The sequence below is a fragment of the Bos grunniens genome, chromosome 19 (assembly GCF_055505025.1).
Source record: "Bos grunniens cultivar Pamir isolate PY7600 chromosome 19, Bosgru_T2T1.0, whole genome shotgun sequence".
Lineage (NCBI taxonomy): Eukaryota > Metazoa > Chordata > Mammalia > Artiodactyla > Bovidae > Bos > Bos grunniens.
Window position 1 is genome coordinate 40018436 of NC_141183.1, and position 27632 is coordinate 40046067.

The following is a 27632-nucleotide window of genomic DNA, read 5'->3' on the forward strand; positions in this document are numbered from 1 at the left end:
AAATCAACACAGTCTTCCATTATAAGTAAACTTCTGACATATGGAGAAAGACTAGGAGAGAAGAGGGGCAAAAATCAGTGCTCACATCCGTTAGAATGGCTATTATGGGACTTCCCTGGTGGTCCAGTGGTTGACTCTAAGCTTCCAATGCAGGAGCCGTGAGTATGATCCCTGGTTGGGGAACTAAGATCCCACATGCCATGTGGCGTAGCCAAAAAAAAAGCCCATTAGTGAAAAAAGAAAAGAAAAAAGAGAAATAACACATGTTGGATGGCTGTGGAGAAGCTGGGATCATTTTGTTATTGCTAGTAGGAATGTAAAATGATGTACCTGCTATGGAAAATGATATGGGAATTCCTCAAAAAATTAAACATAGAATTACCATGTGACCCAGCAATCCCATTTCTAGGTATATACTCAAAGAAAAGTGAAAGTGAAACTGGAATAGATATTTGCACACCCGTGTTCATAGCAGCACTAATTATAATAGCCAAAAGATGGGAGCAACCCACAGGTCTGTCGACAGATGAATGGATAAACCAAATATGGTATATATGTATGAAGGAATTATTCAGCCTTAAAAAAGGAAAGACATTCTTCAATATGCTACAACGTGAATGAACACATTATGCTAAGTGAAGAAGCCAGTCACAAAAGGACAAATATTCTATAAGTCCACTTATATGAGGCTCCCAGAGTAGTCAGATTCATAGAGACACATAGTAAAATGATGATTGTCAGGGGCTGGAGGAGGGGAAAATGAAGATGGATGGTGTGATAGTTGTACAACACGCTGAATGTACTTAATGCCATCAAGCTGCATAATTAAAAATGGTTAAAATGGCAAACTTTATGATACGTGTATTTTCTCTTTCACACACACACACAAAGTCAGCGTTTCCTAGTAGGATTCCTTGGCTAGGCTTCTAGAGGCAAGAAAGTGAAGAAGCAAGAAGGGAGCTCTTAAGGAGTTGGAGGGATGTTCAAGAGGGAGGGAGTATATGTAAACACAGAGCTGATTCACTTTGTTGTACAGCAGAAACTAACACAGCATTGTAAACCAATTATACTCCAATTTTAAAACACTGGGAAAAAATTTAAAAAAAAGCAAATTTCATTTACAAAAAAAAAAAGAAGAAGGGAGCTTTGTCCAGGCACCTGGTCCTGTCTTCCTTTAGTGGTCTGCCTCCAGCAGGATCGAGGCAAGGATTAGGGGGAGACAGAAGAGCTAAGTGGATGTTGTGAACTTGTCCGGGTCCCTGGGTTCTTTAGCAGAAAGACACTAGGTTCTGTCTGTCTCTCTGAAGCTCTCCCACCTCCAGCTGCAGCTGGCTCACCACTGGGCCCCAGTGGGACACGCAGGGTCAAAGTAATGAACTAACAGAACCATGCCTGGGCTCCTTCCCTCCTCTATTCCCAGGCAGTATCCTCTGGCCTTAGGGGTCCTCCTGAGGGTGACTGTCCTGCTGCTCTGTGAGCCCCAAGCATTTGACTTTTTTGTGTGGAAAGGGCCTCTGCCATGTGGCCGTCAGAGCCGCAGGGATGTGTGGGGGTGTCCTTTCCCGCCCGCTTAGTCATTCAGCCAGCCTGCATGGGCGAGGTGTCCCATCCTGGTCACAGCGCCCAACAAAAATGTGGCCCAACCAGGATGAGAGCAGGAAGCAGGGATCCGCTTGACATCACTGGGAGGAGAGGAGCCGAGGTAGCGCCACACCTGTATCCTGATCATCGAAGGGAATTTTAAAACATTCTATTAAAATTTTTATATTTGATAACATATGTCCAGAACTCAAAAGCTAAAAAGTCAAATAAAAGAAAAAGGCCTAAAGGTGAAGCAGCAGTTCTCTGCTCCCAGATTCTCCTCTCAAGTCTAGCTCCTCAGATCCAACCCTTGTAACCCATTTTCACCTGTTTCTTCTGGTGTGCTCGTCAGACTCTGTGAGCCCGTGGACTGTAGCCCGCCAGGCTCCTCTGTCGATGGAATTCTCCAGGCAAGAATCCTGGAGTGGGAAGAGGATTTAACTCTTCTTTCACCTCTTCTTCTCCCTCCTCAGTGTTTTTTTTTAAGCCAATTTTGGTTAAAGCCATACCTCACGTCTTGATTATTATGACTCTAAATTCCATTCCCTGACCCCCTGCCCCCTTCCCTCCAGCCTGCAGCCCCTCCCCCTCCCCACACTAGTTGCCCTCTGGGCCCCTCTGAGGCTCCCTTCCTGAGGCTTTCCTTTGCTGAACTCTGAAGAGAATTGTTTTATAGCTATTTTTAAATGATTTCAAAAGGCTTACTAGTTCACTGGAGAAGTTTTTTAAAGGCCCAAGAAAGAAAGATAATATATTCTTCTACTTAAACATAACCATTAACATTTTGGTGTATATCTTCACAATCTTTCCTTATTTCTCAATATATCAAAGAGGGAAAGTGCTGTTTAGAAAATAAAGGCCATGATTGTTGCATTTCTACCCCTAGGAGAGTAGCTTGATTCCTATCTGAGCGATAATTCTTCCATAGAGGAAAATAGCTTGTTGGACCCCATGAATCTACAAATATAAAAAAATGGTACCTCCTCCTGCCCCACCAGAGTATGGTTAAGAAAAGGGAGAAAGTATTTTTGAAAAAAAAAACAAAGCGAGCAATAAAATGGTAGCAATTAAGGACTGTAAAATTAAATGTTAAAAAATTAAGGCATGGAACAAACTGAGACAGAGTTTGAAAGAAGAAAAGAGTCTAGAGCCACATCATCCAACACAGTAGGCACTGGTCACAAGAGGCTACTGAAATTTAACAAAGTTAAAAATTCAGTTCCTCAGTTGCATTTGCTGTGTTTCAAGTCCTCAACAGATACACGTGGCTAGTGGCTACCCTATTGGTCAGCACAGAGAAGGATGTTTCCATCATCACAGAAAACTATAGGACAGCACTGGTCTCTAAACAAAGAGCAAAAACTTGCAATATATGGGCCAGATTTAGTTCATAGCAGAAAAGCATGATAGTTTAAGAGGGTGGTCTCTAGAGCCAAATCGTGTTCTGCCATTTATTATCCATATGACTTTGAGCAACTTAACCTCTGCATCTCAGTTTCCTCATCTGTAAAGTGGAGATAATGATAGTAACTACCTAATAGGCTGTTATAAAGACAAAATAATTAATACCTATAAAGTAATTAGGGGACTTCCCTTGTGATCCAATGGCTGGGGTTCCCTGCTCCCAGTGCAGGGGGCCTGGGTTCGATCCCTGGTCAGGGAACTAGATCCCACGTGCTACAACTAAAAATCCTGCCTGCTGCAACTAAGACCTGGCTCAGCCAAATAAATAAATAAAAATAAATATATTTTTTAAAATTCATGTTTAAAAGCCATATAGTAAGTACTTAATAAATACCTTGATTTGCCTGTTAGTTCCTAACAAATGAAGTTGAGGATTTCTAAATAAAAATCTAGGTTTCTGGCTTTTTTTTTTGTAATGCCTAGCAACCCTGGCTGGAGTTCCTGCAATGCTGCAATCGGCTGGAATGGAGTAGCAATTGCCCAGTTAAGATGGAGCACAAATCTCCAGTTGCCCACATGTTCTTTTGGGGCATGTTTTACATCAGCTCCTCTCAAAGCAGGTATCTTCCCCTTATTCGCACAAAGGCACATGGTAGGCTAGTGTGCGGCCCTGGGGGAGGTGGCGAACACATAGGGATCAAGAAGTGTATTAAGAAGGGAGAACGCACTGATGTGTAATGTTGAATTTGGAGCTATCACCCAGACTGTAGAGTGATTCTAAGCCTCACATCTTTAGTAAAAATCTGCTGCACACAGTTTGAGGTTGGCGAAGCAGTGCTTTTGGAGAAATGAAGGAATGAGGTGGTTGAGCAAGGAACAAAATTGGGGGTGAAAACAAGGTGAAGATACAGAATTTTGCAAGTTGTCCAAAAGACTAAGGAGCCCCTTGAAAAATCATAGGAGTTTTTTTTTGAGGATGGTCACTAGAGGACATGGAATAGAGGCTGGAGTCATTCTATTTGGATAATCAGGAAAGCATGACTCTTGAAGGCTGAAAATAGAGGCAATCTCTTGAGGCAGACATCTGGGTTATAGACTCAAGCACATTAAGGAAGGAGAGCAGAAAATCAGACTACAGTATTGGTAACTTTTGTAATTTCCTTTTATCTCTTAGTGTATCCTGAACCATGTCATTATTCTTTTACATCAGTAATTCTCAAGAAGGCAAGAGGTCATATCAGAATCCAACCATACAGGTGCTTCTTTAAGCCACACAGCCGTATCAGTCAGGGATCAGGTGAGCAAACACAATCACTTCCAGCGCTTCCTTGATAGCTCAGTTGGTAAAGAATCCACCTGTAACGCAAGAGACCCCAGTTCAATTCCTGGGTCAAGAAGATCCGCTGGAAAAGGGATAGGCTACCCACTCCAGTATTCTTGGGCTTTCCTTGTGTCTCAGCTGGTAAAGAATCCGCCTGCAATTCAGGAGACCTGGGTTCAATCCCTGGGTTGGGAAAATCCACTGGAGAAGAGAAAGATTACCCACTCCAGTATTCTGGCCTGGAGAATCTCATGGACTATATAGTCCATGAGGTTGAAAAGAGTTGGACACAACTGAGTGACTTTCACTTCACTTCATATATGTACATATACATATATACATATATATATATATATATGGACGATTTTAAGCAACTACTTTATTTATTCTAATAAGGAAAAGCATTTATTTGTGCATTGCACCATTTTCAAAAGCCATTATTGCTATTCAATTTCTGATATTTACTGCAGTGCTGGGTGCAAAGTTTGAAGCAGACCATTTTTAAAGACTTTCATTGAATTTGTTACAATATTGCTTCTGTTTTACATTTTGTTTTTGTTTGTTTGGCTATGAGATATGGGATCTTAGCTTCCTGACCAGGGATTGAACCCACAACCCCTGCATTGGAAAGTGGTCTTAAACACTGGACTTTCAGGGAAGTCCCCTCCAGTGTTTAAATAGAATGGATTCAGTACAAAAATTAGCAATAACCAAATCCTTGGATGGGCACATGGAATAGGCTCAGGGGGAGTCAGTCCCTCTGTCTTCCTTTAGAAGGGTGAGTCTTAGGACATACTTTTCTAGCTAGAATCCAAGTATCAGAAAGCTGAGACCACAAGGCTGTTGCTACTCACCCCAACCAACCTGGACACTGGAACGTGGAATTCTGCCATTGTTGCCCCCACAATTTCCTCTCAACATCTTTGAACCTGGAGACTGGATGTTGGCATCTCATGGCTTTGTTTGCCAGAAGCAAACAGTCCAAAGCAAGAAGAACATGGCATGACTTCTGCATCACTTCCGCTTTTCAAATCTCATAGAAATGTATCTAAGTGGCAGGGCATAATTTGTACCCAGAATCCTTGCTGCATACAATCTGGGAAGTAAATGCAGCTCTAGTTTTTCAGCCTCTGCAACAGAGGAAGGACCACTGGAGTAAATGCTGAAGAGTCCATCAACCCTATCTAACACATGATCACCTCTAGAGACTTATCAATGTCTCTGTTATGGGAAGAGCTATTTTTGCCTGCCCTGCTGTCTACTTCCCCCAATTTTCCTTTGGAGGATCACCTCTCTCACTTTCAATCCATGGCTGGGTGAGGCTGATCTCAGACCTCAGTCCCAAAAGAGGTACATGAACTATCCCTGGGCAATTAGAGTATTCCATCTCCTGCTCTTACTCAGCATGTAATCCTTCAGAGAATATTTGTAATCCTCCTTCACAGGATGTGATATTATATCCCTGGAGATATCAGAAAAAGAAAAGACAGTTATTTACATTGGATTATGGAGACATGTACCAGCCTAGCACCTGGAGGCAGAATACTGACTCTTTATTTTCTGTGCTATGATTTAGCAATTGTCTGTCCTTGGTGATACAGATGAGCAAATCATTCACACATATCTTTCAGAGTTTCAAACTATCTACAAAGAAAAGAATCTTGATTTCAAACATTCTGTCTTTAATTAAATGAAGCATTAGATCACAATCTCAGTAATATTTGAAAGGGGGACTTCTGTGGTGGTCCACTGGTTAAGACTCCAATCAAGCTGTCAATACAGGGGACACAGGTTTGATCCCTGGTTTGGGAATTAAGATCCCACACGCCACTCAGTGTGGCAAAAAATGAAAAAGAAATAATAGTTGAAAAATATCGTCCCCATAAACCCTTCAGATTCAGCCTAATTTTCCTCCCCAACACACATTTATCCTAGCTTTACTTCTTATTTGCTCTTACTTCTTTCTTCCTAGGTTGGGATCTACATTCCTTAGCACGACTATCCGCACAAGCTGGGTCATTTATCTTTACTAGAATTAAAGACAAGGACATCAAACTAAAGGAAGGAGGGAAAAGAAGTAGAGAAGAGTAATCTGTTTAAGAAGTTGCTGTTGACTATGTGTGCCTGGAGACACAAGTCTGCTTTCTGTGGGGTCCAGTCCTGTTTGGCTGAGGCCTGGGCAGTCTGTAGTGGAAACAGTTGTGAATGACACCAGGGGTCTGGCTCCAGACCTGCACAGCCAAGGGATCCTGAGTAATCTCTCTTGGGGAAGAGACAGTTTGGGATCAAAACGTACACATCGCTATGTTGTTTTTTTAATTTATTTATTTTTATTTCTTTTCTTTTTATTTATTTTTAATTGGAAGGTAATTGCTTTACAATATTGTGTTAGTTTCTGCTGTACATCAACATGAATCAGTCATAGGTATAGCACTGCTACGTTTTAAATGGATAACAAACAAGATCCTGCTGTATAGCACAGGGAACTCTGCTCAGTGTTATGTGGCAGCCTGAATGGGCAAGGAGTCTGGGGGAGAATGGCCACACATATATGTATGGCTGAGTCCCTTTGCTGTCTACTTGAAACTCACAACATTGTTAATCTGCTATACTCCAATATAAAATTAAAAGTTTAAAAACATAAAATGACTAGATAGTACTCATTTATTTTCTAGTTTTGATGGTTTACAGTCTCATTCTGAGTCAGTGTTGATTTGAGGGTAAGATCACAAAGCACAACAGAGTTCTTTAGAAATACCCCATTTGCAAATAAGACGAGCAGTATCACAGTGAAGCAAGAGTTCTGAGTTAGGAGTCAGGAACCCTGGGCTTTGCTACCTGCGGCATCATAAACTGAGTAGCTCTGGGCACGTGGTTTGGCTTCTCTGTGCTGCAGAAGGAGAGGCTTGGAGCAGGTGGTATCTAATGGCCTTTCTAACTCCGTGGCCGTATATGAGCCCACAATCTATAGTCACCAAGAAGATATCAGCCCTAACATTTCACTGTGAAGTAAATCAGAAGGGAAAGTGAATGCCCTCAGCTGGGGGAAGAGGTTTCATGGCCCCCTGAGCTTGTGGGAAGCTTCCCTGCTGTCTGTCCCCGCCCCAGTCCCAATGTTCAGATTTAAGGGTAGGGCTGGCCAGCTAAGTGAGCAGGACTTTGAGTTCTGCTGAGTTCTCCCATGACTAGAGTCCAAGGGTTGAAGACCAGGCCTTCTCAGCAACTTATCAGGATCCATTAATGGCCCAGCCCAGGTGATTACTTGACAGGGAACTTTGGTTGACCTATTAAGTGCCCCAGAAGTGCCACTTTGGCTGGCACCCTCGTTTACGCCAGGGCCCCACAATGCAGAGGACTGTGACCTCCAAGTCTGGCTGCAGTGAAGGTCAGTCAAGGTCAACTGTCCTTGGAGATTTTCCAGGCTGAACCACTTAAGTGAGATATCATGTGGGTGAGATACACCACTTCTGAAAAGAACATGGAGTAAGGAAGCCTGGTGGGGACAGAACAGGGGCCTGTGGGAGGAGGCAGAGGCAACCAGAGAAGGGGAACAAGAATGGGGGATTCCGGACTTAAAGCCCGAGGAAGAGCAGGGCTTGAGTTGAATGAAACGAAAAAAAGTATGAAGTCCAGGGGATTTCCCTGGCAGTCCAGTGGTTAAGACTCTGCACTTCCAATGCATTGGGTACAGGTTCTATCCCTGGTCAGGGAACTAAGATCCACATGCCATGGGACATGGACAAAAAAACAATATATGAAGCCCAAGAAATTAGTGCAGATAGATTGCAGTGCAGATAGATCATTATGTGAATAGTAAATTAAAATGTATAAAATAACATTCCAAGTGGCCTAATTATGTATGCTACCTTTCAGTGTTTATTTCCCTTGATTTTAAAAGTAATGTAATTTAAGGTAAAAAATATGGAAAAGAATAACCAAGAAAAGAAAATAATTTTGCCCTCTAGTGATAACCACTACTAATATGTTGGTGTGTTTCCTTCTGGTCTTTTATTTTATGCATCTACACAATGGCACCCCACTCCAGTACTCTTGCCTGGAAAATCCCAGGGATGGGGGAGCCTGGTGGGCCGCCGTCCATGGGGTCGCACAGAGTCGGACACGACAGAAGTGACTTAGCAGCAGCAGCACGAAATGTGAGGAGCTTCCCTGGTGGCTCCTGCAATGCAGGAGACGTGTGTTCGATCCCAGGGTCAGCAAGATCCCCTGGAGAAGGCAATGGCAACCCACTCCAGTATTCTTGCCTGGAATATCCCATGGACAGAGGAGCCTGGTGGGCTACAGTCCATGGCGTTGCAAAAGAGTCGGACACGACTGAGGAACTACACAACAACAACACAATATACATTTAAAAGGGATGATACTATGTAAGATTTTTCTTCTAACCTTTTTTCACTGTGCACTATATCTTGAATATATTTTTATTCTCAGTCAGTACTGATTCTTGTTTTTAATGACTGCATGATGTTTGATCATACGGATGTACTTTTTTTTTATTAACAATCCTTTATCATTAGATAGTTAAACCATGTTTACTTTTAACTATTATACATATGCTTCTTTGAACCTCCTGGCACATACATCCTGTATATCTAATTATTTCTTTCAGATAAATTCCCAAAAGTGGAGTGCTAGGTCAAACTGTGGTACATATATTGACATGTTGACAAATTTCCCTGCAGAAAGATTGTACCAATTTATTCTTTACCGCCGGGGTCTGATGCTTGATCCCCTTTGAGTTAACAGTTTTACACTTTTTGTATTAAGACATCGAATTATTTAACATCGGAATTACACAAGGTTTATCCTTTGACCCAGTAATTTCGCTTCTGGGACAATATTTAAAGGAAATAAAAAAACAAATAAACAAAAACCAAAAAAGCAAAAAACAAAACATCTAAATCATATACACATAAAGGGTTTATGTAGATTGCTTGATTGCTGAGTGAATGACAGATTGTGAGGAGCAGGGACTGTCTGAATAAACTAGTTGTTTTGGGCAATCATCATTGGCCCTGTGGGTTGGAAAGGGCAACCTTCAGTGTGTCAAAGACTTCTCCCAGTCTTTACTCACTGAGGGAGGAGGGGCAGGCAATTACTCATAGTTTCCTGGATGGTACCGCCATTGTTCCAAGGGTGGACCACATGTTTATATCTTTCTCTCCACCCTCATTCTCCAGAACCTCCCCTTGTCTTCCTTAATGACCTCAGGCCTTCATTCACACTTCCTCCACCCTGTCTGTCAAAGGTGCCATGGTGCTGTCCCAGCAGCATTATCATGAGGCAGGATGATAGTTTAAGAGCATAACTGCTGTGTTCTTTCCCTTCCCCAAAATCCCTTTTAGTTCAACATCACCATCCCGCCATTTTTTTTTTCATCCTCACTTCCCTCTGCCCCTCCAGGACACCTAGAAAAAAAAAGAGTCCATAAAATATTGGCTCTTGGGGATCCCCTGGTGATCCAGTGGTTAGAACTCACTGCTTTCACTGCTGTGGGCCCAGGTTCAATCCCTGGTCTGGGAACTGAGATCCCGCAAGCCGCACAGTGTGGGGTGGGGAGCTGGCTTTTAAACTTGAGTATAAAACCAAAAGATGAAGGAAGAGACATGTCAAAACTACAGTGAAAAACAATCTTCCCCACCTCCACATTAGAGAAAATAAGACCTATTTAGAGAGGAAAGGCAGGCAGAGAATTTGAAGAGGAAACAGAACAGCAGGAACTGTGTCTGACCCCACCTGAAGTTCAGTAAACCTCTTTTATTGTTTGAGGCAAGGTTTAGGCAGGCAACAAAGGAGACTTATTAGGCAAATCTCCCTCTGTTATGGTGCAGACACCATGGAGTTGAAATGATACCTTTGGGTGTCTAGGCTTAGGACTGGAAACAGATTCTCCCAGCTTCTACAGCCTACTCCTGGCAGGGGTGGGTGGTGGGGACCCCTGGCTGGGTTAGGAGAAGTCACATGGACAGATAAGATGTGGTTACACATAAACAGGTTGTCAGGATACTAGGGGGACCCTTCCCAACTCCCACAGGCACAGCACCACCACTGCCCCCTTTCTATGAGTGAGACAGGGAGGGCTCACCTGTTATACTGGAATAGGAGACCACCGTGGGACAAAGCAGATGGAGATCAAGGAGAGGTTGGCCCCTCTTCGTTTACTCCTTCGTGATATTTGCATAATTCCTTCTGCAGCAGAGGTGAAGAACAAGATAGAGTAGAAAGATTCTGGTTATGACTGGGTTTACCTAGAAATGATTATGATTATTGATTATGTTTTTGTTCTAGAGAACTGGGGTTCTCTAGAACTTCCTGCAAGAGAACTTTCTTTAAGAAAGAAATTTAGTTCAGTTATAGGAAAATAATGGAAGTTGTATTTTTCTGCACGAGTTCATGCAATTGTGAAATTCGAACCTCCTTTTACTTTTTACAATAGTGAAAAATTGCAAAATCTGGAGTATTTGAAAAAAGGGGAACAATTTCATTGTTGTGCAATCATTTAATGTTTGTATTATTATACAAGTGTATAAATACTGTATAATAATACAAAATGTTTATGATATAATAAGTGACAAAGCAGAATATAAAAATATATGTCTTTTTTGATCACAACTATGTTTAAAAGAAAAACTTTATAGCACAGGAAACTATAGTTACTATCTCATAATAACCTATAATGGAAAATAATTTTAAAAATAATATATGTGTATATGCATAACTGAACCACCCTTGCTGTGCACCTGAAATTTGTAAGTCAACTGTACTTTAATAAAATATGTATATTAAGAAAAATTAAAATAAAAAAGAGATAAACCTCATAAAATATAGTTGAAATGAAATTCAAGAAGTAAATGTACAAAAATTAAATATTAAGTGGCTGTCTTTGGATGGGAAAGCAGTTGGTAATTTTTTTTCTTCTTTCTACTTTTTCTTAATTCTCTTCCATCAGCACCTTCTTCTTACAGTGAAACTTATATATCTAAATACATATATGTGTGTATTTTTTTAAGCATGGCTTGATCTACAGCCTGGAGGCTTAAAGAGATTGGAGAAAAGAGGGGGAAGATAAAAAGGATTTTCCAGGCCTCATTTAACTGTTCTGCTGAGTGACTGAATAGGTCATGAGTTGTCTCCTTCTTCTTGCCTGGGAAGTAAATGTTGGCTGATGTCATAGCCAGAATGAGCCAAGAAATGATGGGTCATGATGAATGCAAGTCTGTGTTCATGAGAAATACAGGAAAATTCATATAGTCTCAGTTTTATGTCAGTGGTTCTCAGAGTGTGATCCACAGATTAGCACTCTCAGCTCTGATGATTAAAAGCACAATTTCTCTGGCCCCATCCCAGACCTACTGAATCAGAGCTCAAGGAGTAGGGCCCCATAAGGTATATTCCAACAAGCCCTGCAGGCGATTCTAATACCTGCTAAAGTTTGAAAACCATTTTCGTCTTTTAAGTTTTATTTCCATTTATTTTTTGAGTTGTTATTTTTTTGTAAAACTTTGAATAGTTTTGGATTTACAGAAAAACTGCAAAGATAGCACGGAGTTTCTTATGCCACCCCCTTCCCGCCTAACGTCTCCTATTAGTAACATCTTACATTAAAATGGCACACTTGGAGAACCACTTTTCTAATGAATACTCACCAAACAGCTTGCTTTAGACTCATCCCTGGGGTAGGTATCAGTCCTCAGGCCGGAAGGAGCTAAGAAAGGTGCTTGTCATCACCGTCACCTCTGTTCATATTTAAACAATATATATTTTAATGTAGTATTTTTTTTAATGTCCAACTGAAGGATAATTGCTTTACAATATTGTGTTGATGTCTGACAAACATCAACGTGAATCAGCCATAGGTATCCACATATCCCCTCCCTCCTGGTTATTTCATTTGATTCTCAATAGAAGTCTTAAAATAGGCCAAGGAAGTTCCCTACTTTACAGACGAAAAACACTGAAACTCTGAAAGAGTAAATAATTTTCCCAAGGGACTTCCCTGGCAGTCCAGTGGTTAAAACTCTGCCCTTCCACTGCAGGGGTCACAGGTTCAATCCCTGGTTGGGGAACTAAGATCTTGTATTTTGAGGGGAACAATCGTAAATAAATAAATAAATAATTTGCCTAAGATCAGAAAAAAAAAAACACCCTGATATTTATTGAACTGTTCCAATGGGCCAAGTCTTACTGATACTGTATCAAGAGTGTCTCTATACTACCTCATTTAAACTTCACACAAATTTTATAAGTACTACTACTGTATCTTCATTTTGTAGTCAAAGAAACTAAGCATAGAAAAACTAAGTAACTTACTTGTGAACACACAGCTTGAAATAAAGGAACTGCGTGTGATTCAAACCTGAAAAGTCTGATTCTAGGGCCCGAGTCCATAACCATTAAGCTATACAGTAAGTACAATGGCTTTGAAATGTATTAACTTTGCTGGGCTGAATTGCATTTCCCAGAATTCCCTTTCTGGTATGTTTCCAGTTAGCATGGGCCACCAGGAGTTTCTTGTAGTAGATTTGGAGGGTGGAAGTGAAGCAGCAGCCATTTTGTAGCTGACACATGTTGCTGGTTACCTGCTGCCTCACCTTATCAGCAAGAGGCAGAAGCCATGTGTGTAACTGTTTCACCTTCCCCTTACTCTTCCTTGAGCTTCTCTGACTCCTGGGCCAGGTGTGTGCATTTGGTTCTGTGCAAAGAGCCCTGGCTTCTGCAGAATGCCCACACCATCAACATTTGAGGCAATAAGAACCAACATGGACTTCAGAGGTCCTTGTGGGCTCCAGCTCATGTTGTAAGTTCTAGCTTAGTCTTGCTCTCCTCCACATGACAACCATTTTCCCCTTCCAATTGCCTGCTCTGTGGACTTCAAGCTCCAGCATCAGACGTGAAGACAAAAGCCTTCCAGAAATTGCTTAACCAGCTCCCAAGATTATGTAAGTCCAAATCCCGGTAATAAATATATACAGACAATCTCTGCTTTGCATGGCAAAGTAGGACCATAAAATGACTGTGAAAGCTGAAATCATGCATAGCAATCTTAATAGTCAGTGAGAAAAAGTATCATTGTTCTGTGACCTTTAATTCGTTTGATTAAAACATTAAAAACTCTACTGTCATTTATAACTGTTTGTATGTGTTAGTTGCTCAGTCGTGTCCAACTCTTTGCAACCCCATAGACTGTAGCCCATCAGGCTCTTCTGTCCACAGGATTCTCCTGGCAAGAATACTGGAGTGGGTTTCCATGTCTTTCTCCAGGGGATCCTCCTGACCCAAGGATCAAACCCTGGTCTCCTGCACTGCAGACAGATTCTTTACCATCTGAGCTAGCAGGGAAGCCCATTATAACTATTTAGGAAAATGAAAAAAATACAAGGAAAGTTAACATTTACTCAGTACACTAATTTAAAACACTAGAAACATTGAAAATTAAGATGTTTTATTTCTTTGTAAAAGATTATCAGTGCTTGCCTTCTCATATAGTTTGTGATACAAAGAGGCTCATTTTCTATGACTTGGCCAATTGTTATACCCCTTTCTAAGTTTGGATCAGCTTCCCACATGTTATCCTTTGAATGTTCGACGTCATGAAATAACCCTGAGACTTCCTTTATTGGGACCACCCAGCTAAGCTCCTGCCAAATTAATAACCTACAGAAACTGTGTAAGACAATAAATGTTTATTGTTCTTTAAGCTGTTAAGTTTTGGGTAATTTGTAGAGCAGCATTTGATGCTTTTGAACTGCGGTGCTGGAGAAGACTCATGAGAGTCCCTTGGACAGCAAGATCAAACCAGTCGATCCTAAAGGAAATCAACCCTGAGTATTCATTGGAAGGACTGATGCTGAAGCTGAAGTTCCAATACTTTGGTCACCTGACTCATTAGAAAAGACCCTGATGTTGGGGAAACTTGAGGGCAGGAGCAGAAGGGGAAAGCAGAGGATGAAATGGTGGATGGCATCATCGACTCAATGGACAGGAGTTTGAGCAAGCTCCGGGAGATAGTGAAGAACAGGGAAGCCTGGCCTGCTGCAGTTCATGGAGTTGCAAAGAGTCTGAACAATGGATAACAATTACAATAACAATCACAATTAGACTAAACACTGCAATTAAAAGAAAAAGATTCTCAAATGGATTAACAAGGAAGCATATGCTTCTTATAGTAGGCACACCCTAAATATCAGGATGCAGAAAAGATGGATATAAAATAATCCCAAAAGATATACCACTCAGCAACAACAAAAAACCCCAAACAACCCAATTAAAAAATGGGCAAAGGACTTGAGTAGGCATTTTTCTGAATAAAATATACAAATGACCAACAAGCTCATGAAAATACACTCAACATTGTAACCGTTGCTGCTAAGTCGCTTCAGTCGTGTCCAACTCTGTGCGACCCCATAGACGGCAGCCCACCAGGCTCCCCCGTCCCTGGGATTCTCCAGGCAAGAACACTGGAGTGGGTTGCCATTTCCTTCTACAATGTGTGAAAGTGAAAAGTGAAAGTGAAGTCACTCAGTTGTGTCCAACCCTCAGCGACTCCATGGACTGCAGCCTACCAGGCTCCTCCATCCATGGGATTTTCCAGGCAAGAGTACTGGAGTGGGGTGCCATTGCCTTCTCTGGTATGCTGCTGCTGCTGCTAAGTCGCTTCAGTGGTGTCCAACTCTGTGCGACCCCATAGACGGCAGCCCACCAGGCTCCCGCGTCCCTGGGATTCTCCAGGCAAGAACACTGGAGTGGGTTGCCATTTCCTTCTCCAATGCATGAAAGTGAAAAGTGAAAGTGAAGTTGCTCAGTCAGGGAAATGCAAATCAAGAGCACCAGGAGATACTATCTTACTATCATTATGATGGTTACTATTAAAAACAACAATAAAAACAAAACACCCAGAAAGTAAGTATTGGTGAGAGTTGACTGATTTTTCAGTAAAAAGGAGGAGGGTTTCACCATGCATATGCTAACAGTAACAACAAAAAACTTGCTGAGGGTATCTTTTTTTTTTTTTTTTAAGATGCTACTTTATTTTATTTGTAACATTTTTAAAAAACCATCTTGCTTGGACATTATGCCAAATATACTTTATCCCTTCTTTCCGAAGTACAGATGAACAAATATATATTCTTTAGCTTTTTCTTCAGCATATAGGGTCATAGTGATGAATATTAGATATTGTTAGCTCAGAGAAATCAAAATACATATAGTTATTTGCTTCTACACTAACTAAATCTTTCCAATTTTCTGATTTCAGGCTGTTTGCAAACACCTTGGGTATTACAAATGTGTTTTCTTAATAGCAACATTCCCCGTTTTGAAATGTACTCCTCTTTTTTCCATGAGTTAAAAAATGAGACTCTCAGGTACATTAGGATTGTGTGAAAACTGCCGTGTGGTGTGTGTGTGCTTAGTCACTCAGTCGTGTCCGACTCTTTATGACCCCCATGGACTGCATGGAGACCGCCAGGTTCCTCTGTCCATAGGAATTCTCTAGGCAAGAATACTGGAGTGGGTTGTCATGCCCTCCTCCAGGGGATCTTCCCAACCCAGGGATTGATCCCAGGTATCCCGCATTGCAGGCGGACTTTTTTACCGTCTGAGCCACCAGGAAGTGTGTGTAAACTAGGAGTAAATAAACCTTGATGAAAGTAAAGATGGAACATTTTTGTTAAGATATTAACCGGTGTATGTACTTTCTCCTTCAATCAAGTAGATAACAGGACTTGTGCTACTTAGTCTCAGGGAGAGTTTGTGACTTCTTCTGAAGAAATGATGCCAAGCAGGGCCCTGTGGGACTCCTGGTCATGGAAGTCTTTTCGTCCCCCATTTCTCATAGGCAAGACTACAGCCTCCATGACCTTCTCTCAGTTCCAAAGGGCAGAACAGTTGCTAATTAAAGAAGGAAAAGCAATGGAACTATCTGCAGCAAGACTACAGGACCAGAAAAGGAAGTGAAAGTCGCTCAGTTGTGTCCTACTCTTTGCAACCGCATGGACTATACAGTCCATGGAATTCTCCAGGCCAGAATACTGGAGTGGGTAGCCACTCCCTTCTCCAGGGGATCTTCCTAATCCAGGGATTGAACCCAGGTCTCCCACTTTGCAGGCAGATTCGTTAGCAGCTGAGCCACCAGGGAAACCCAAGAATACTGAAATGGGTAGCCTATCCCTTCTCCAGTAGATCTTCCCAACCCAGGAATGAAACCAGGGTCTCCTGCATTGCAGGTCGATTCTCTACAAGCTGAGCTACCAGGGAAACCCCAGGGTTCATCAAGATTAGGAGACTAGACCACCTAAGGCCCTTTGCTGTTGTTGTCATGCCTGACTCTTTGCAACCCCATGGACTGCAGCACGCCAGGCTTCCCTGTCTTCACTATCTCCCGGAGCTTGCTCAACCTCATGTCCTTTTAGTCAGCGATGCCATCCAACCATCTCATCCTCTGTCACCCCCTCCTGCTCCTGCCCTCAATTTTTCCAAGCATCAGGGTCTTTCCTAAGGCCCTGAACACATCTTAATCTTGTTAGCAACCCCATCTTTTAAAATTTTGCAGAATATAACTGTTACTGCACATATGCCTGCCTGACTCTATAACCTTTCCCTACTCACCAGGGAGGGGGTCACAGTTCTTGAGGCTCTAGCCTACTGTGTTCCCCCTTTGCCTGGCAAAGTAATAAAGCCACGTCTTTCCTTTTCCTCCATAACTCTGTCTCCACATTTCTATTTGGCATTGGTGCACAGAGAGCCAAGATTTTGGCAGCGGAAATGAGGATTGAGAAGAGATGAATTTCTTCTGATCAAGGTTTCTTATGACTTGGGACCCTTGAACTTGGATGGGAAAAAAATTACATTTTTTATTTTCACTAACCTGTATCTGAAAAATAGCATTTCCTTCAATTATAAGTGTAGGCAACAAATTGCCTTCATTACCAGAGAAATGAGCTATTTTCAGATCTTTTGATGATTATTGCAATATGTTGAAATATTGTTTATATCTATCACTACCTCAAAAGTATGAAATTATTAGATCTGCCATTAGATCTAAGTACTTCATGTGTTTTTGAGAAAACCCATACGTTACTCTATCATAAGTCTTTAAAAAATATTTTAATAATCGTACATCAGTATTTCCCCTCAGGCTGGTGGAAGGAAAGAAGCAAAGAGCTGTGAGACTGAGAGCAGGAAGGCTGGGTCCTCGGGGAGGTTGCGGCCGCTCACTGCATCCAGGGAAGTCCCAGGTCGCCAGGTTGGAATAGAAACAGTTGACAGAGCCACTTCAACCTGTGATGATCAATGCCTGAGAACCTGGTGGCCCCCCACCCCCACCCCAACAAAAGCCTTCCCCAAACTGTACTTGGGCTTCCCTGATAGCTCAGCATTAAACAATCTGCTTGCAACACAGGAGAGGCGGATTCGATCCCTGGATTGGGAAGATCTCCTGGAGAAGAAAATGGCAACCCACTCCAGTATTCTCGCCTGGGAAATCCCGTGGACAGAGAAGCCTGACGAGTTACAGTCCATGGGGTTGCAAGAGTCAGATACGACTTAGCAACTAAACCACCACCACCAAACTGTACATAATCTATGGGAATGGGAGACTTCCCCAAAACTGAGCTCCAGTTCTAATACAATTGAATTTGGGAGCTGAAGTCTTTGGCAGCTACAAAGACTCCTCTAGTGACTGAAAAGCATGGCTTCAATTACAGGACTTCTGTGCACTGTAGACAGGAACAGCACAGAAAAGGTTAATACCTTTTCTAGATCTTCAGATTGGAAGATCTAGCCCAGACTTGCTGTGTATAGTGTAATTTTAAACGAAAAAAGAACTCCTTTTTGTGCTATAGTCATGTATGACAGCTGAATAAAAAAAAAATAGAAGAGAAAAAACAATCTCTAGTTGGATTGCTGAGTGCCTTTGCTGGAATTCCTGAATAGGGCCTCTGTTTCAGACTGGGGCTGAAGTATGGCAGCCTGCGTGAGTCCAGAGCTTGGAGAGGCTGTGCACAATCCCAGCCTCCATGTTAGCTGCCTCATGAGTCAGGGGGTCAAACTGGGACCCCAGACATCTTTGCATCAAGTCCAGTTTCCACTGCCTCCATTAGAGTCCACGCTGGCAGCCTCACAGACCAACTCAGCTCTCTGTCTCACGTCCTCCATTTGGAAATGGAGAATGTCTTACCTTTCTCCATTTTGAAGATAAATTCTTAGCTCATGGACTGAAAGCAGGACCAGGCCAAAAGCTTCTTCTTCCTTTCTACCTTGTCCTCAAATTTCCTCCCCCAAATAGAAGACCCATTTAGGGGTGAGGAGGAGGACTAGACCTGCCCCCTTTAGCTCACACAGAGAGCTTGCTTTCCCCACTCCTGTTTCCACTCCTCAGGTCTCTTTTACCCTCAATGTACCACAACGCCTACAGGGAGTGGGGAGTAGGATCTGAGGGAAAGGTAGGGGTAGTGTTTACATTTTTTTTTTTTTTTTGGCTGTAACTCATCTTAGTTGTGGTCTGCAGACTCTTAGTTGCAACATGTGGGATCTAGTTCCTGGACCAGAGATTGAACCCAGGCCCTCTGCACTGTGAGCGTGGAGTCTTAACCACTGGACCACCAGGGAAGTCCCCACCTCTTTTGTTGTTCCCTACAACCTGACCTGTCCTACAGCTGAGCCTGGTGTGGGAAGGGAAGTCTCAGGCCTCAACTTGCCAAGTTGCGCAATGGACCAGCTGACAGCTGAGGCAAGCTCTTCCCGCCCCCAGATAATGTCAGTAGTTTGGAAAGCAACATCTTCTAAGGTTGAACACCTGGACCTTGGATGGAGCTGGGGCAGGGCTAGGCAACTGGCCGTAGGTTCCTCCTGTCACACCTCTGTGTCTCAGCAAGTATCAGGGAGGCAAGGTAATGGAGAGGTACGAGGCCTGGGTTCTAGGCACCTGCCAGTCAAATGTCCCCAGTCCATCCAGGTCTCCTCCTCATCTTCAGCTTAGTTTTTCCATTGAAGACAAGTGGGTGAAACTAGATGAACTTTAACATCCTTTCCATCTTTTAATGGTTCTCACACATTATCAGCATCCCCAAAGACAAGACTCTCTTGGACTTCCCTAGTTCGACAGCTAAGACTCTGAGCTCCCAGTGCAGGGGGACATGGGTTCGATCCCAGGGAAGGGGATTAGATCCCACATGCTGCAAGAAAGAATTCCCATGCTATGACTAAAAGATCCTTTTGTTGCAATTAAGGCTTGCTGCTGTTGCTAAGTTGCTTCAGTCGTGTCTGACTCTATACGACCCTATGGACCATAGCCCGCCAGGCTTGTCTTTGCCTGAGATTCTCCAGGCAAGAATCCTTGTATGGATTGCCACGCACTCCTCCAGGGGATCATCCTGACCCAGGGATCGAACCTGTACCTCCTATGTCTCCTGCATGGGAAGGCAGGTTCTTTACCACTAGTGCCATCTGGGAAGCCCTGAAACTAAGACCTAGTACAGTCAAATAAAGAATTTAAAAAAAAAGAAGAAAGAAGGAAATCTTTGGGGACTTCCCTCATGGTCCAGTGGTTAGAATTTCACACTTCCCACGCAGGGGGCAGGGTTCAATCCCTAGTCAGGGAACTAAGATCCCACATGCTATGCAGTTGAAAAAAAAAAAAAACAACTCTATCTTACAGGCAAACCAATAGGATCTGTGAAACCCACCTAACCTATTCAACTGCTTTGGTCAAGGCAAAACCTCATCTCAGGAGCTCTGCGCTCTTCTGACGGATGGGTGGTGTTTGAATTAGGAAACGTGGCAGAAGGCGAACAATCAAGGCCTTGGAGAGTTCCAGATGTGCTGAGCTCACAAGCAGGGAAGAAGGAAAGAGAGAAAGTGCCTCATCAAAGACGCAAAAGGAAGCCTGGAGAAGCAGACAGATGTGAAACCGGCAGATTCAACAGAGTGATTTCTAGGGATGCATTCAGATAAGAAAAGTAGGTGGTAGGCTGGCTTGCTTGTTTAGAAGAACAATGTCCCAAGGATAGTCCTGCTGTCAGCAGAGAAAAAATGCTAAGCATGGCGTCAGCCTGACCAAGTCTAAAAAAAAAAGCCATTACTTAGTGATAGACACAGTCTATGAGAAACAGACTGGGAAGGGGCAGAACAGGGGCTTGCCCTGGTCTCTGAATGCTGAGATGGAAGTGGGTTTGAGCAACGTTCCTTAGGTCTCTTTAGGCCTGACATCTTGCTTTCTGGTCTACAGTGCCTGTCGGAGGAGAGATGGGGGGGACCCAAGAATTAAATAACCTTGAGAGAACACAGTAGTGGCTAGAGGATTTCATCTTTCTCTCTCATTTTAAAAATTTCAAGATGTTTGATATAGCCAAAAGAATATATGTTATAGAATTATATATACTAAGTCGCTTCAGTTGTGTTCGACTCTTTGCAACCCTATGGACTGTAGCCCATCAGGCTCCTCTCTCCATGGGATTCTCCAGGCAAGAGCACTGGCATAAGTTGCTATGTCCTCCTCCAGGGGTTCTTCCTGACCCAGGGATCGAATCAATGTCTCTTATGTCTCCTGTATTGGCAGGCAGGTTCTTTACCACTAGAGCCACCTGGGAAGCCCATATAGAGTCATATGGGCATATAGGCAAGTGGTATCTTCTTGGACCAAAGATCGAACCCGTTTCCTCTGCATCAGCAGGCAGGTTCTTAACCACTGGAGCCTCAGAGAAGCCCATCCCACAGTCTTTTGCTTTCCTTTATATTTACCCACAAGTAAATCCCCAATGAACTGCATAGTTTTGCTTATTTTTTAACAAGAATGCCTTTTTTTCTGTGATGACTATTTTCATTTTTTATGTTTCCAAGACTCATCCACACTGATCTGTGTACAGTTCACTCGTCTGAAATATGCATAGTGTTCCACTGTGTGACTATGCCACAATTAATACGTCCATTCTTTTGTCCAAGGGCATTTGGATTCTTTTAAGTTTTTTTTTTTCTTTGTTCTTTTGGAAATTCTGCTGAGAACATCCTGGATATTTATGTTTCCTGGAGTTTAAGCATGCGACTTCCTATGGAGTATATACCCTGCAGTGGAGTTATTGGGTCAAATTGTTTTTCTGAGTGGTTAGACCCATTTATGTTTCACTCATTAGAGTTCCTGTTGCACTCCATCCCCTCACTGAGCTCAGAGGTGTTCTCCCACTTTCCAGCAGCATCCCTAACCTCGGTTATCTCTGCTGGTGACCATGGGGCACTCCCACCTTTCCCAGCCTGAGCCCATGATCCTTTTAAAGCCCCAGTGAACGTGGTGAGATGTTTCTGTGTATCCCTATGCTCCTAGCTGAGCACAAGAGAGGAAACAACAGGTTAGAGATAGACTGGGGGTCTTAGGGTCTATGTGACCATCAGAATTCCTGGATCATTTCGGAGAAGGAAGGCCAGTGGATAGATTTGTTAGTTCTGTCCTAACACGAAGCACACTGGAGCCCTGGAGTAACTGAAGAAGACTGATTAATTTCCCTCCCTATCTGCTCCCCAACAGCCTCTCCTGTTTCTCAAGTGAACACTATTTACCTCCCTCCACTTTCTCTTCCACTGTCAGTATTTCTCCAGGTGTGGTCTACCAGCCAGCTACATGAGAATCAGCCGTGATGCTTGTTAAAAATGCAGATTCTCAGAATCTAAAAGAGAGTGGGCATATGTAGAGGTACAAGTGATTCACTTTGCTGTACACCTGAAACTAACACAAAATTGTAAATCAACTGTGATTTGTAACACTGAGGTATTTTATACCCCAATAAAAGTAAAAAAATACAAAAAAAGGTATTTAAAAAAGCAGATTCTCAGAGCCCTCCTCCTCCTGAACCAGATTCTCTGGGGTTCCGCTCAGGAACCTGCTCTGTAACAAGTTCCCCAGGTGATCTATATGCACATTGAGGTTTCAGAGCCGCTGCTGTAAGCACTGCCATCAGGGAGGTCAAGCCAAGGTCATCTCTAGGCAAGTTCAGACACTCTCTCAATACCTCCTCCAGAAAAAATGAGTTGAGGGACTTCCCTGGTGGTTCAGTGACTAAGACACCACACTCCCAATGCAGGGAACCCGGGTTCGACTCCAGGTCAGGGAACTCCATCCCACACGCCAGAACTAAGACCACGTGGAACCAAATAAATAACTAAATAAATGCTGTGCTGTGCTAAGTCGCTTCAGTAATGTCTCTTTGCGACCCCCATGGACTGTAGCCCACCAGGCTCCTCTGTCCACGGGATTCTCCAGGCAAGAATACTGGAGAATTGGGTTGCCATGCTCTCCTCCAGGAGATCTTCCCAAACCAGGGATGGAGTCCCTGTCTCTTATGTCTCCTGTATTGGCAGGTGGATTCTTTACCACTAGCGCCACCTGGGAAGTCCCAACTAAATAAATATGTAATATTTTTAAAAATAAAGAGTTAAATCCCATCTTCTCATGACCCTTCTACTTCCCACTGTACCCCAGGGCAGCAGGGATAAGAACACTTAAATTGTAGCATCTGTGTGGTCCAGATGAGCATCCCACCCCTGTTTACAGTAGAGAGAAGCTGCAAACGGCTGCCTTTTGGTGGGGACCCAGTTTCATTACAGTACATCTTTCCAGTAGAATGCTATACAATTATTAAGAGAGACTTTATGTCTTTATCATTGCATCTCCATTTTAATGGAACTGAAAATAGGTATTCAGACAAAATCTTGTGCAGGAATAGTTCAGTACTACTCACAATAGCCAAAACATAGAAACAACCCAAATGTCCATCAACTGATGAATAGGTAAGTAAAATGTGATATATCTGTATGCTGCTGCTGCCGCTACAGTCGTGTCCGACTCTGTGCGACCCCATAGACGGCAGCCCACCAGGCTCCCCCGTCCCTGGGATTCTCCAGGCAAGAATACTGGAGTGGGTTGCCATTTCCTTCTCCAATGCATGAAAGTGAAAAGTGATATATCTGTATAGTGGAATATTATTATTCAGCCATAAGACAGAATGAAGTATTGACACCTGCTGCAACATGGATAAATGTTGAAAATATTACCCTAAAAGAAAGATGCTGGACACAAAAGGTCACATATTGTATGATTCCATTTATATGAAATTTCCAGAATAGGCAAATCCATAGAGATGGAAAGTATATTAGTGGTTGCCTGGGGCTAGGGGCAGAGGGAGGTGAGGAGTGACTGCTTAAGGGTTATGTGGTTTCTCTTGGGGGTGATGAAAATGTTCTGGTAATGGATGTGCAATACTGTGAATATAATAACTGAACTGCAGACTTTAAAATGGTCAAATAGCTTTATGTAAATTCGGTCTCAATAAGGACACGTTCAATTGTAACATCCAATTCCAACTGCCTTAAACAATTAAAAAAAAGATGTGTTTTGAGTTGAAGGTACTTAAAAACAAAAACTACCCAGTGTGCACATTTTACTTCCATTCCTCAAGGGCCGCAAACCCACTTTGCTCCAAGACCCTTGCTCAGAAGCTCTGGAGAGGTGCTGTGGGGACAGCACATCGTGGAGGTAAATAGATGCCTGAGAGCCAAATAGTCTGGGATTCCAGCTCTGGTCCCACCACTAACTTACTGCCGCAACTTCTGCAGAATTCTTAGTCTTCCTCCTCTCTAAAATGGGGCAATCACAGTCCCCATCTCATTCGGTGCTTGTGAAGAAGAGAGAACGTCTTTGGAGCCCCAGACACAGCGCCTGGCCGTAATAAACACTTAGATCAGCTGTTTAATATTAGCAGAGGACAGCCTCTTGAACGCGGACGAATGGGAACGCCCCTCCAAGCCAGAGTGAGCAGTTTAATTAAGCCTAATGAAGCAAAGCAGGTAGGAGAGAATTTCAGAGAAAAGCAACATTAGCTCATCTTTTCTGGGCGCTGTCTCAGCGGCAGGTTCCCAGGCCCTTCCTCGAGTGAGTTCGTCTCGCTACCCACCCCGCCTGGCCACCCGCCCCCGGCAGAGATGCGCTGAGAACCAGAGACGCGGGCGGCCGCAGCCCCGCCCCAGCGGCAAGGAAGGCGCAGCCGTGGGGCGGAGAAATGCGGGCAGTGGTCTGCGGCCTTGCTGGCCTTCTGGTCCCGGGCGGGGCGGCGGGGGTGGGCGAAGGCCGGGGAGAACCAGAGGCCTTCGCCCGGCGCAGCGCGGTGCGGCCTTCAGGGAAAACCGGGCTTAAGGGCCTGGAGGAACTTGAGGACCGGGCTGAGGCGGAAGGGAATTGGGGGATGCCAGGGCGCGGGGCGAAGGGTACCGGAACCCGGAGGTGGGCGGGCGGGGACGAGGAGCCAGAGGAAGCGGGGACCTGAAGGAACCCGGGGGGTGGGTGTGGATTAGAGGGTTAAGCGAACCAAAGGGGAGTTGGAATCCGCCGGCCCCGCCTCCACGAGACGCCTTTGACCGAGCTCGGTGCCCTTCCCTTAAAGCCCACGCTTTGGGCTCCGCGCGAACCCTCCCTGTTCACAAGGCTATGATTACTCACTTGTCTCTTCCACTGGTCTGCGATTGTTTTCGAAGTTGTTTTTATTTCGTTTTAAACAGTGCACACAGGATCAAAACTGTGTCCCTCTCCTGCGCTTCAGCAGAGACCTCGGGGCTCCTTGAGAGCAGGCCTGGTCTATTTCCACATCTCCAGTGCCTGGCACAGGGTAACCTCTCCGCAGTTGGTGGTTGAGTACATAATGGTTGCCTGATTGAACTGCCTTTGCTGGGAGGCATATCCCACCCTTGGGACTCTAGAAGCAGAGGTGGAGGGACTGTGGCAGCGACCCTGGCTCAGAAGTACTAAGAGCTACTACACTCCCTTACGTGTGTGGTGGTGTTGTTCAGTGGCAAAGTCGTGTCTGACTCCTTGTGACCCCATGGCCTGCAACAGGCCGGGCTCCTCTGTCCCCCACTGTTTCCTGGAGTTTACTCAAATTCGTTTCCATTGAGTCGGTGATGCCCTCTAACCATCTCATCTTCTGCCGCTCCCTTTTCCTTTTGCTTTCAATCTTTCCCAGCATCAGAATCTTTTCCAATGAATCGGGCTTTTCGCATCAGGTGGCCAAAATATTGCAGCTTCAGCTTCAGCAATAGTCCTTCCAGTGAATATTCAGGGTTGATTTCCTTTAGGATTGACTCATTTTGATCAATGGCGAGGCAGTAATGAGCAGTGGTGTAAAGTGTGATCTTACTTTTCTGCCCAGGAATTGAACCTGGGTAGCCGGAATGGTTAGATGGCATCACTGACTCGATGGACATGAGTTTGAGCAAGCTCTGGGAGTTGGTGATGGACAGGGAAGCGGCATGCTGCAGTCCATGGGGTTGCAAGAGTCGGACACGACTGAGCGACTGAATTGAGCCTGGATGAAAAGCCAGAATCCTAGCCAGGGTTAGAGGCTAGAAGCTATTTTCCCCTGGATCTTTGTCCCCAGTGAAAAATGCATTTATCATGGAGGCAAAACTGTAAATGCAGGTACAAAGTTTATTTCTAGACACATAGCAGACAAGTGGGAGAGCACATGGAGAAACAGTTTGTTAAGACAGAAGCAAGACAAAGATGCACACCTGGAGAGAAAGGGTATGGATGTCCCCTCCATACCCTGAGGAGTGAGGAGGAGCACCGTAAAGAGGCTGTTAAGGCATTTATACAGGTCAGTTCTTCTGGGCCTTTGTCTTCCTTCAGGCCAATTAGCTGGCTTCTTTTCCCCTGGGATCCTCTTCTGGGTGTGCATGCACCCCTCTGCCAAGATGGATCATGAAGTGAAGGCTTCTGGGAGGAGCAAGACTCCTGATGGCCTGGCATTATCCCTTGACTTTTTACCTACAGGGCATCTTTCTGCATGTGTATAGTGTCTCCCTTGTCCCCAAAGAGGGAGGGGTGGAGAGCCCTTAATCCTTTACTCAAACAGGGTTTTACCCCTCTTTGTCCTTGCTATGACTACTACCTTAACGTGTTTACAAGAGACAAACACTGGCTATTTACCCTGTTTCTGTTGTTACATCCATTTTGGAGGTCAAACAGGAGGCTAATTGTAAATGCCTTAACTGGAGCCCATCTATCTCTTGTCTCAGGAAATGCTAACAACTGTTAAGTATCCAGCTTGAAGCCCACTTCTTCATGCCTCCTGAAATGCAAAAAGGAGGCCAGTTGTAAATGTCTAACCTGGAGTCTATCTCCCCTCAGCTTGATTTCCTTGCTGTCCAAGGGACTCTCAAGAGTATTCTCCGGCAACACAATTCAAAAGCATCAATTCTTGGGTGCTCAGCCTTCTTCACGGTCCAATTCTCACACCCGCACGTGACTACTGGAAAAACCACAGCTTTGACTATGTGAACCTTTGTCAGCAAACTGATATCTCTGCTTTTTAACACACTGTTCTAAGTGTTGTGTGCTGGTGGACAATGTCAGAGCACACTCATTGCTCTTCCCTCTTCTGAGCCTCACACTATCCTTGGGAAGTAGGTATGGCTAATGCTGTAATTCTCATTTCACAGGTGAGAAAAACGAGGTTCAGAGCCAGAAGTTAGGTGGAACCCAGCCTTGCCTGCTTTCTGAGGCCAGCCTTCCTAGAGCTCCTGCACCAGGCTTGTAGCAACTGATGCCAGGAGGGCTGGCATTCCTCCTGCTTTTCCTTTTGCCTGCTGCAGATTTCAGGGCTGCAGGGTGCAAAGAGGGGGCCCTGGACTGGTGACTACAGTCAATAGTAGGTGGAATGTTGGTAAAGATATTAAAATAGAGCAAAGTTGTCATTTAATACCAGTTCAAGCTTGATTCAATGCAGGTGTACTTGCCAACCCTTTACAGGGCTATGTATGTACTTGGGGAGGAGGGTGAGCTGATGAATGAGACATAGGACTTGCACTCAGGGAGCCAAAACTTGGTAGGACATTAGCTTTAATATTTATATTTATTTATTGGCTGTGCTGGGTCTTAGTTGCAGCACTCAGGATCTTTAGTTTTGGTATCCCAACTCTTAGTTGTGAAATCCAGTTCCCTGACCAGGGATCAAATCCAGGCCACTTGCACTGGGAGCATGAAGTCTTAGCCCCTAGACCACCAGGTAAGTCCCAGGACATTAGGTTTATATATAGGATATTTAGGAGCTCAAGAGGTTTATCTAAAAACGGCGATTCTCAACCAAAGGTACACAGCATACCTGTGGAGATTTTTAAGAATATCTGTGCAGAATATTGCTGTCAGTCACACCTCAGACACACTGGGTTAGAATTTCCTGGAATGGGATCAAAGTATGTGGATTTAAAAAAAAGCTTTCCCTGGATTCTGATGTACATGCCTACATAAGACCTGTTGCTCTAATACGGTTTT

General features: G+C 43.8%; 1 long non-coding RNA gene across 1 annotated transcript; it reads right to left on the reverse strand.

Moving 5' to 3' along the window:
* Nucleotides 1-9229: 9229 nt before the first annotated feature.
* Nucleotides 9230-25188, reverse strand: LOC147352326 (uncharacterized). The gene is made up of 3 exons (XR_015148076.1): nt 24804-25188; nt 11971-12060; nt 9230-10513 (listed from the first exon to the last, which is right to left on the reverse strand). It is a non-coding gene; the product is annotated as an uncharacterized LOC147352326 (long non-coding RNA).
* Between the last annotated feature and the right edge of the window lie 2444 nt (nt 25189-27632).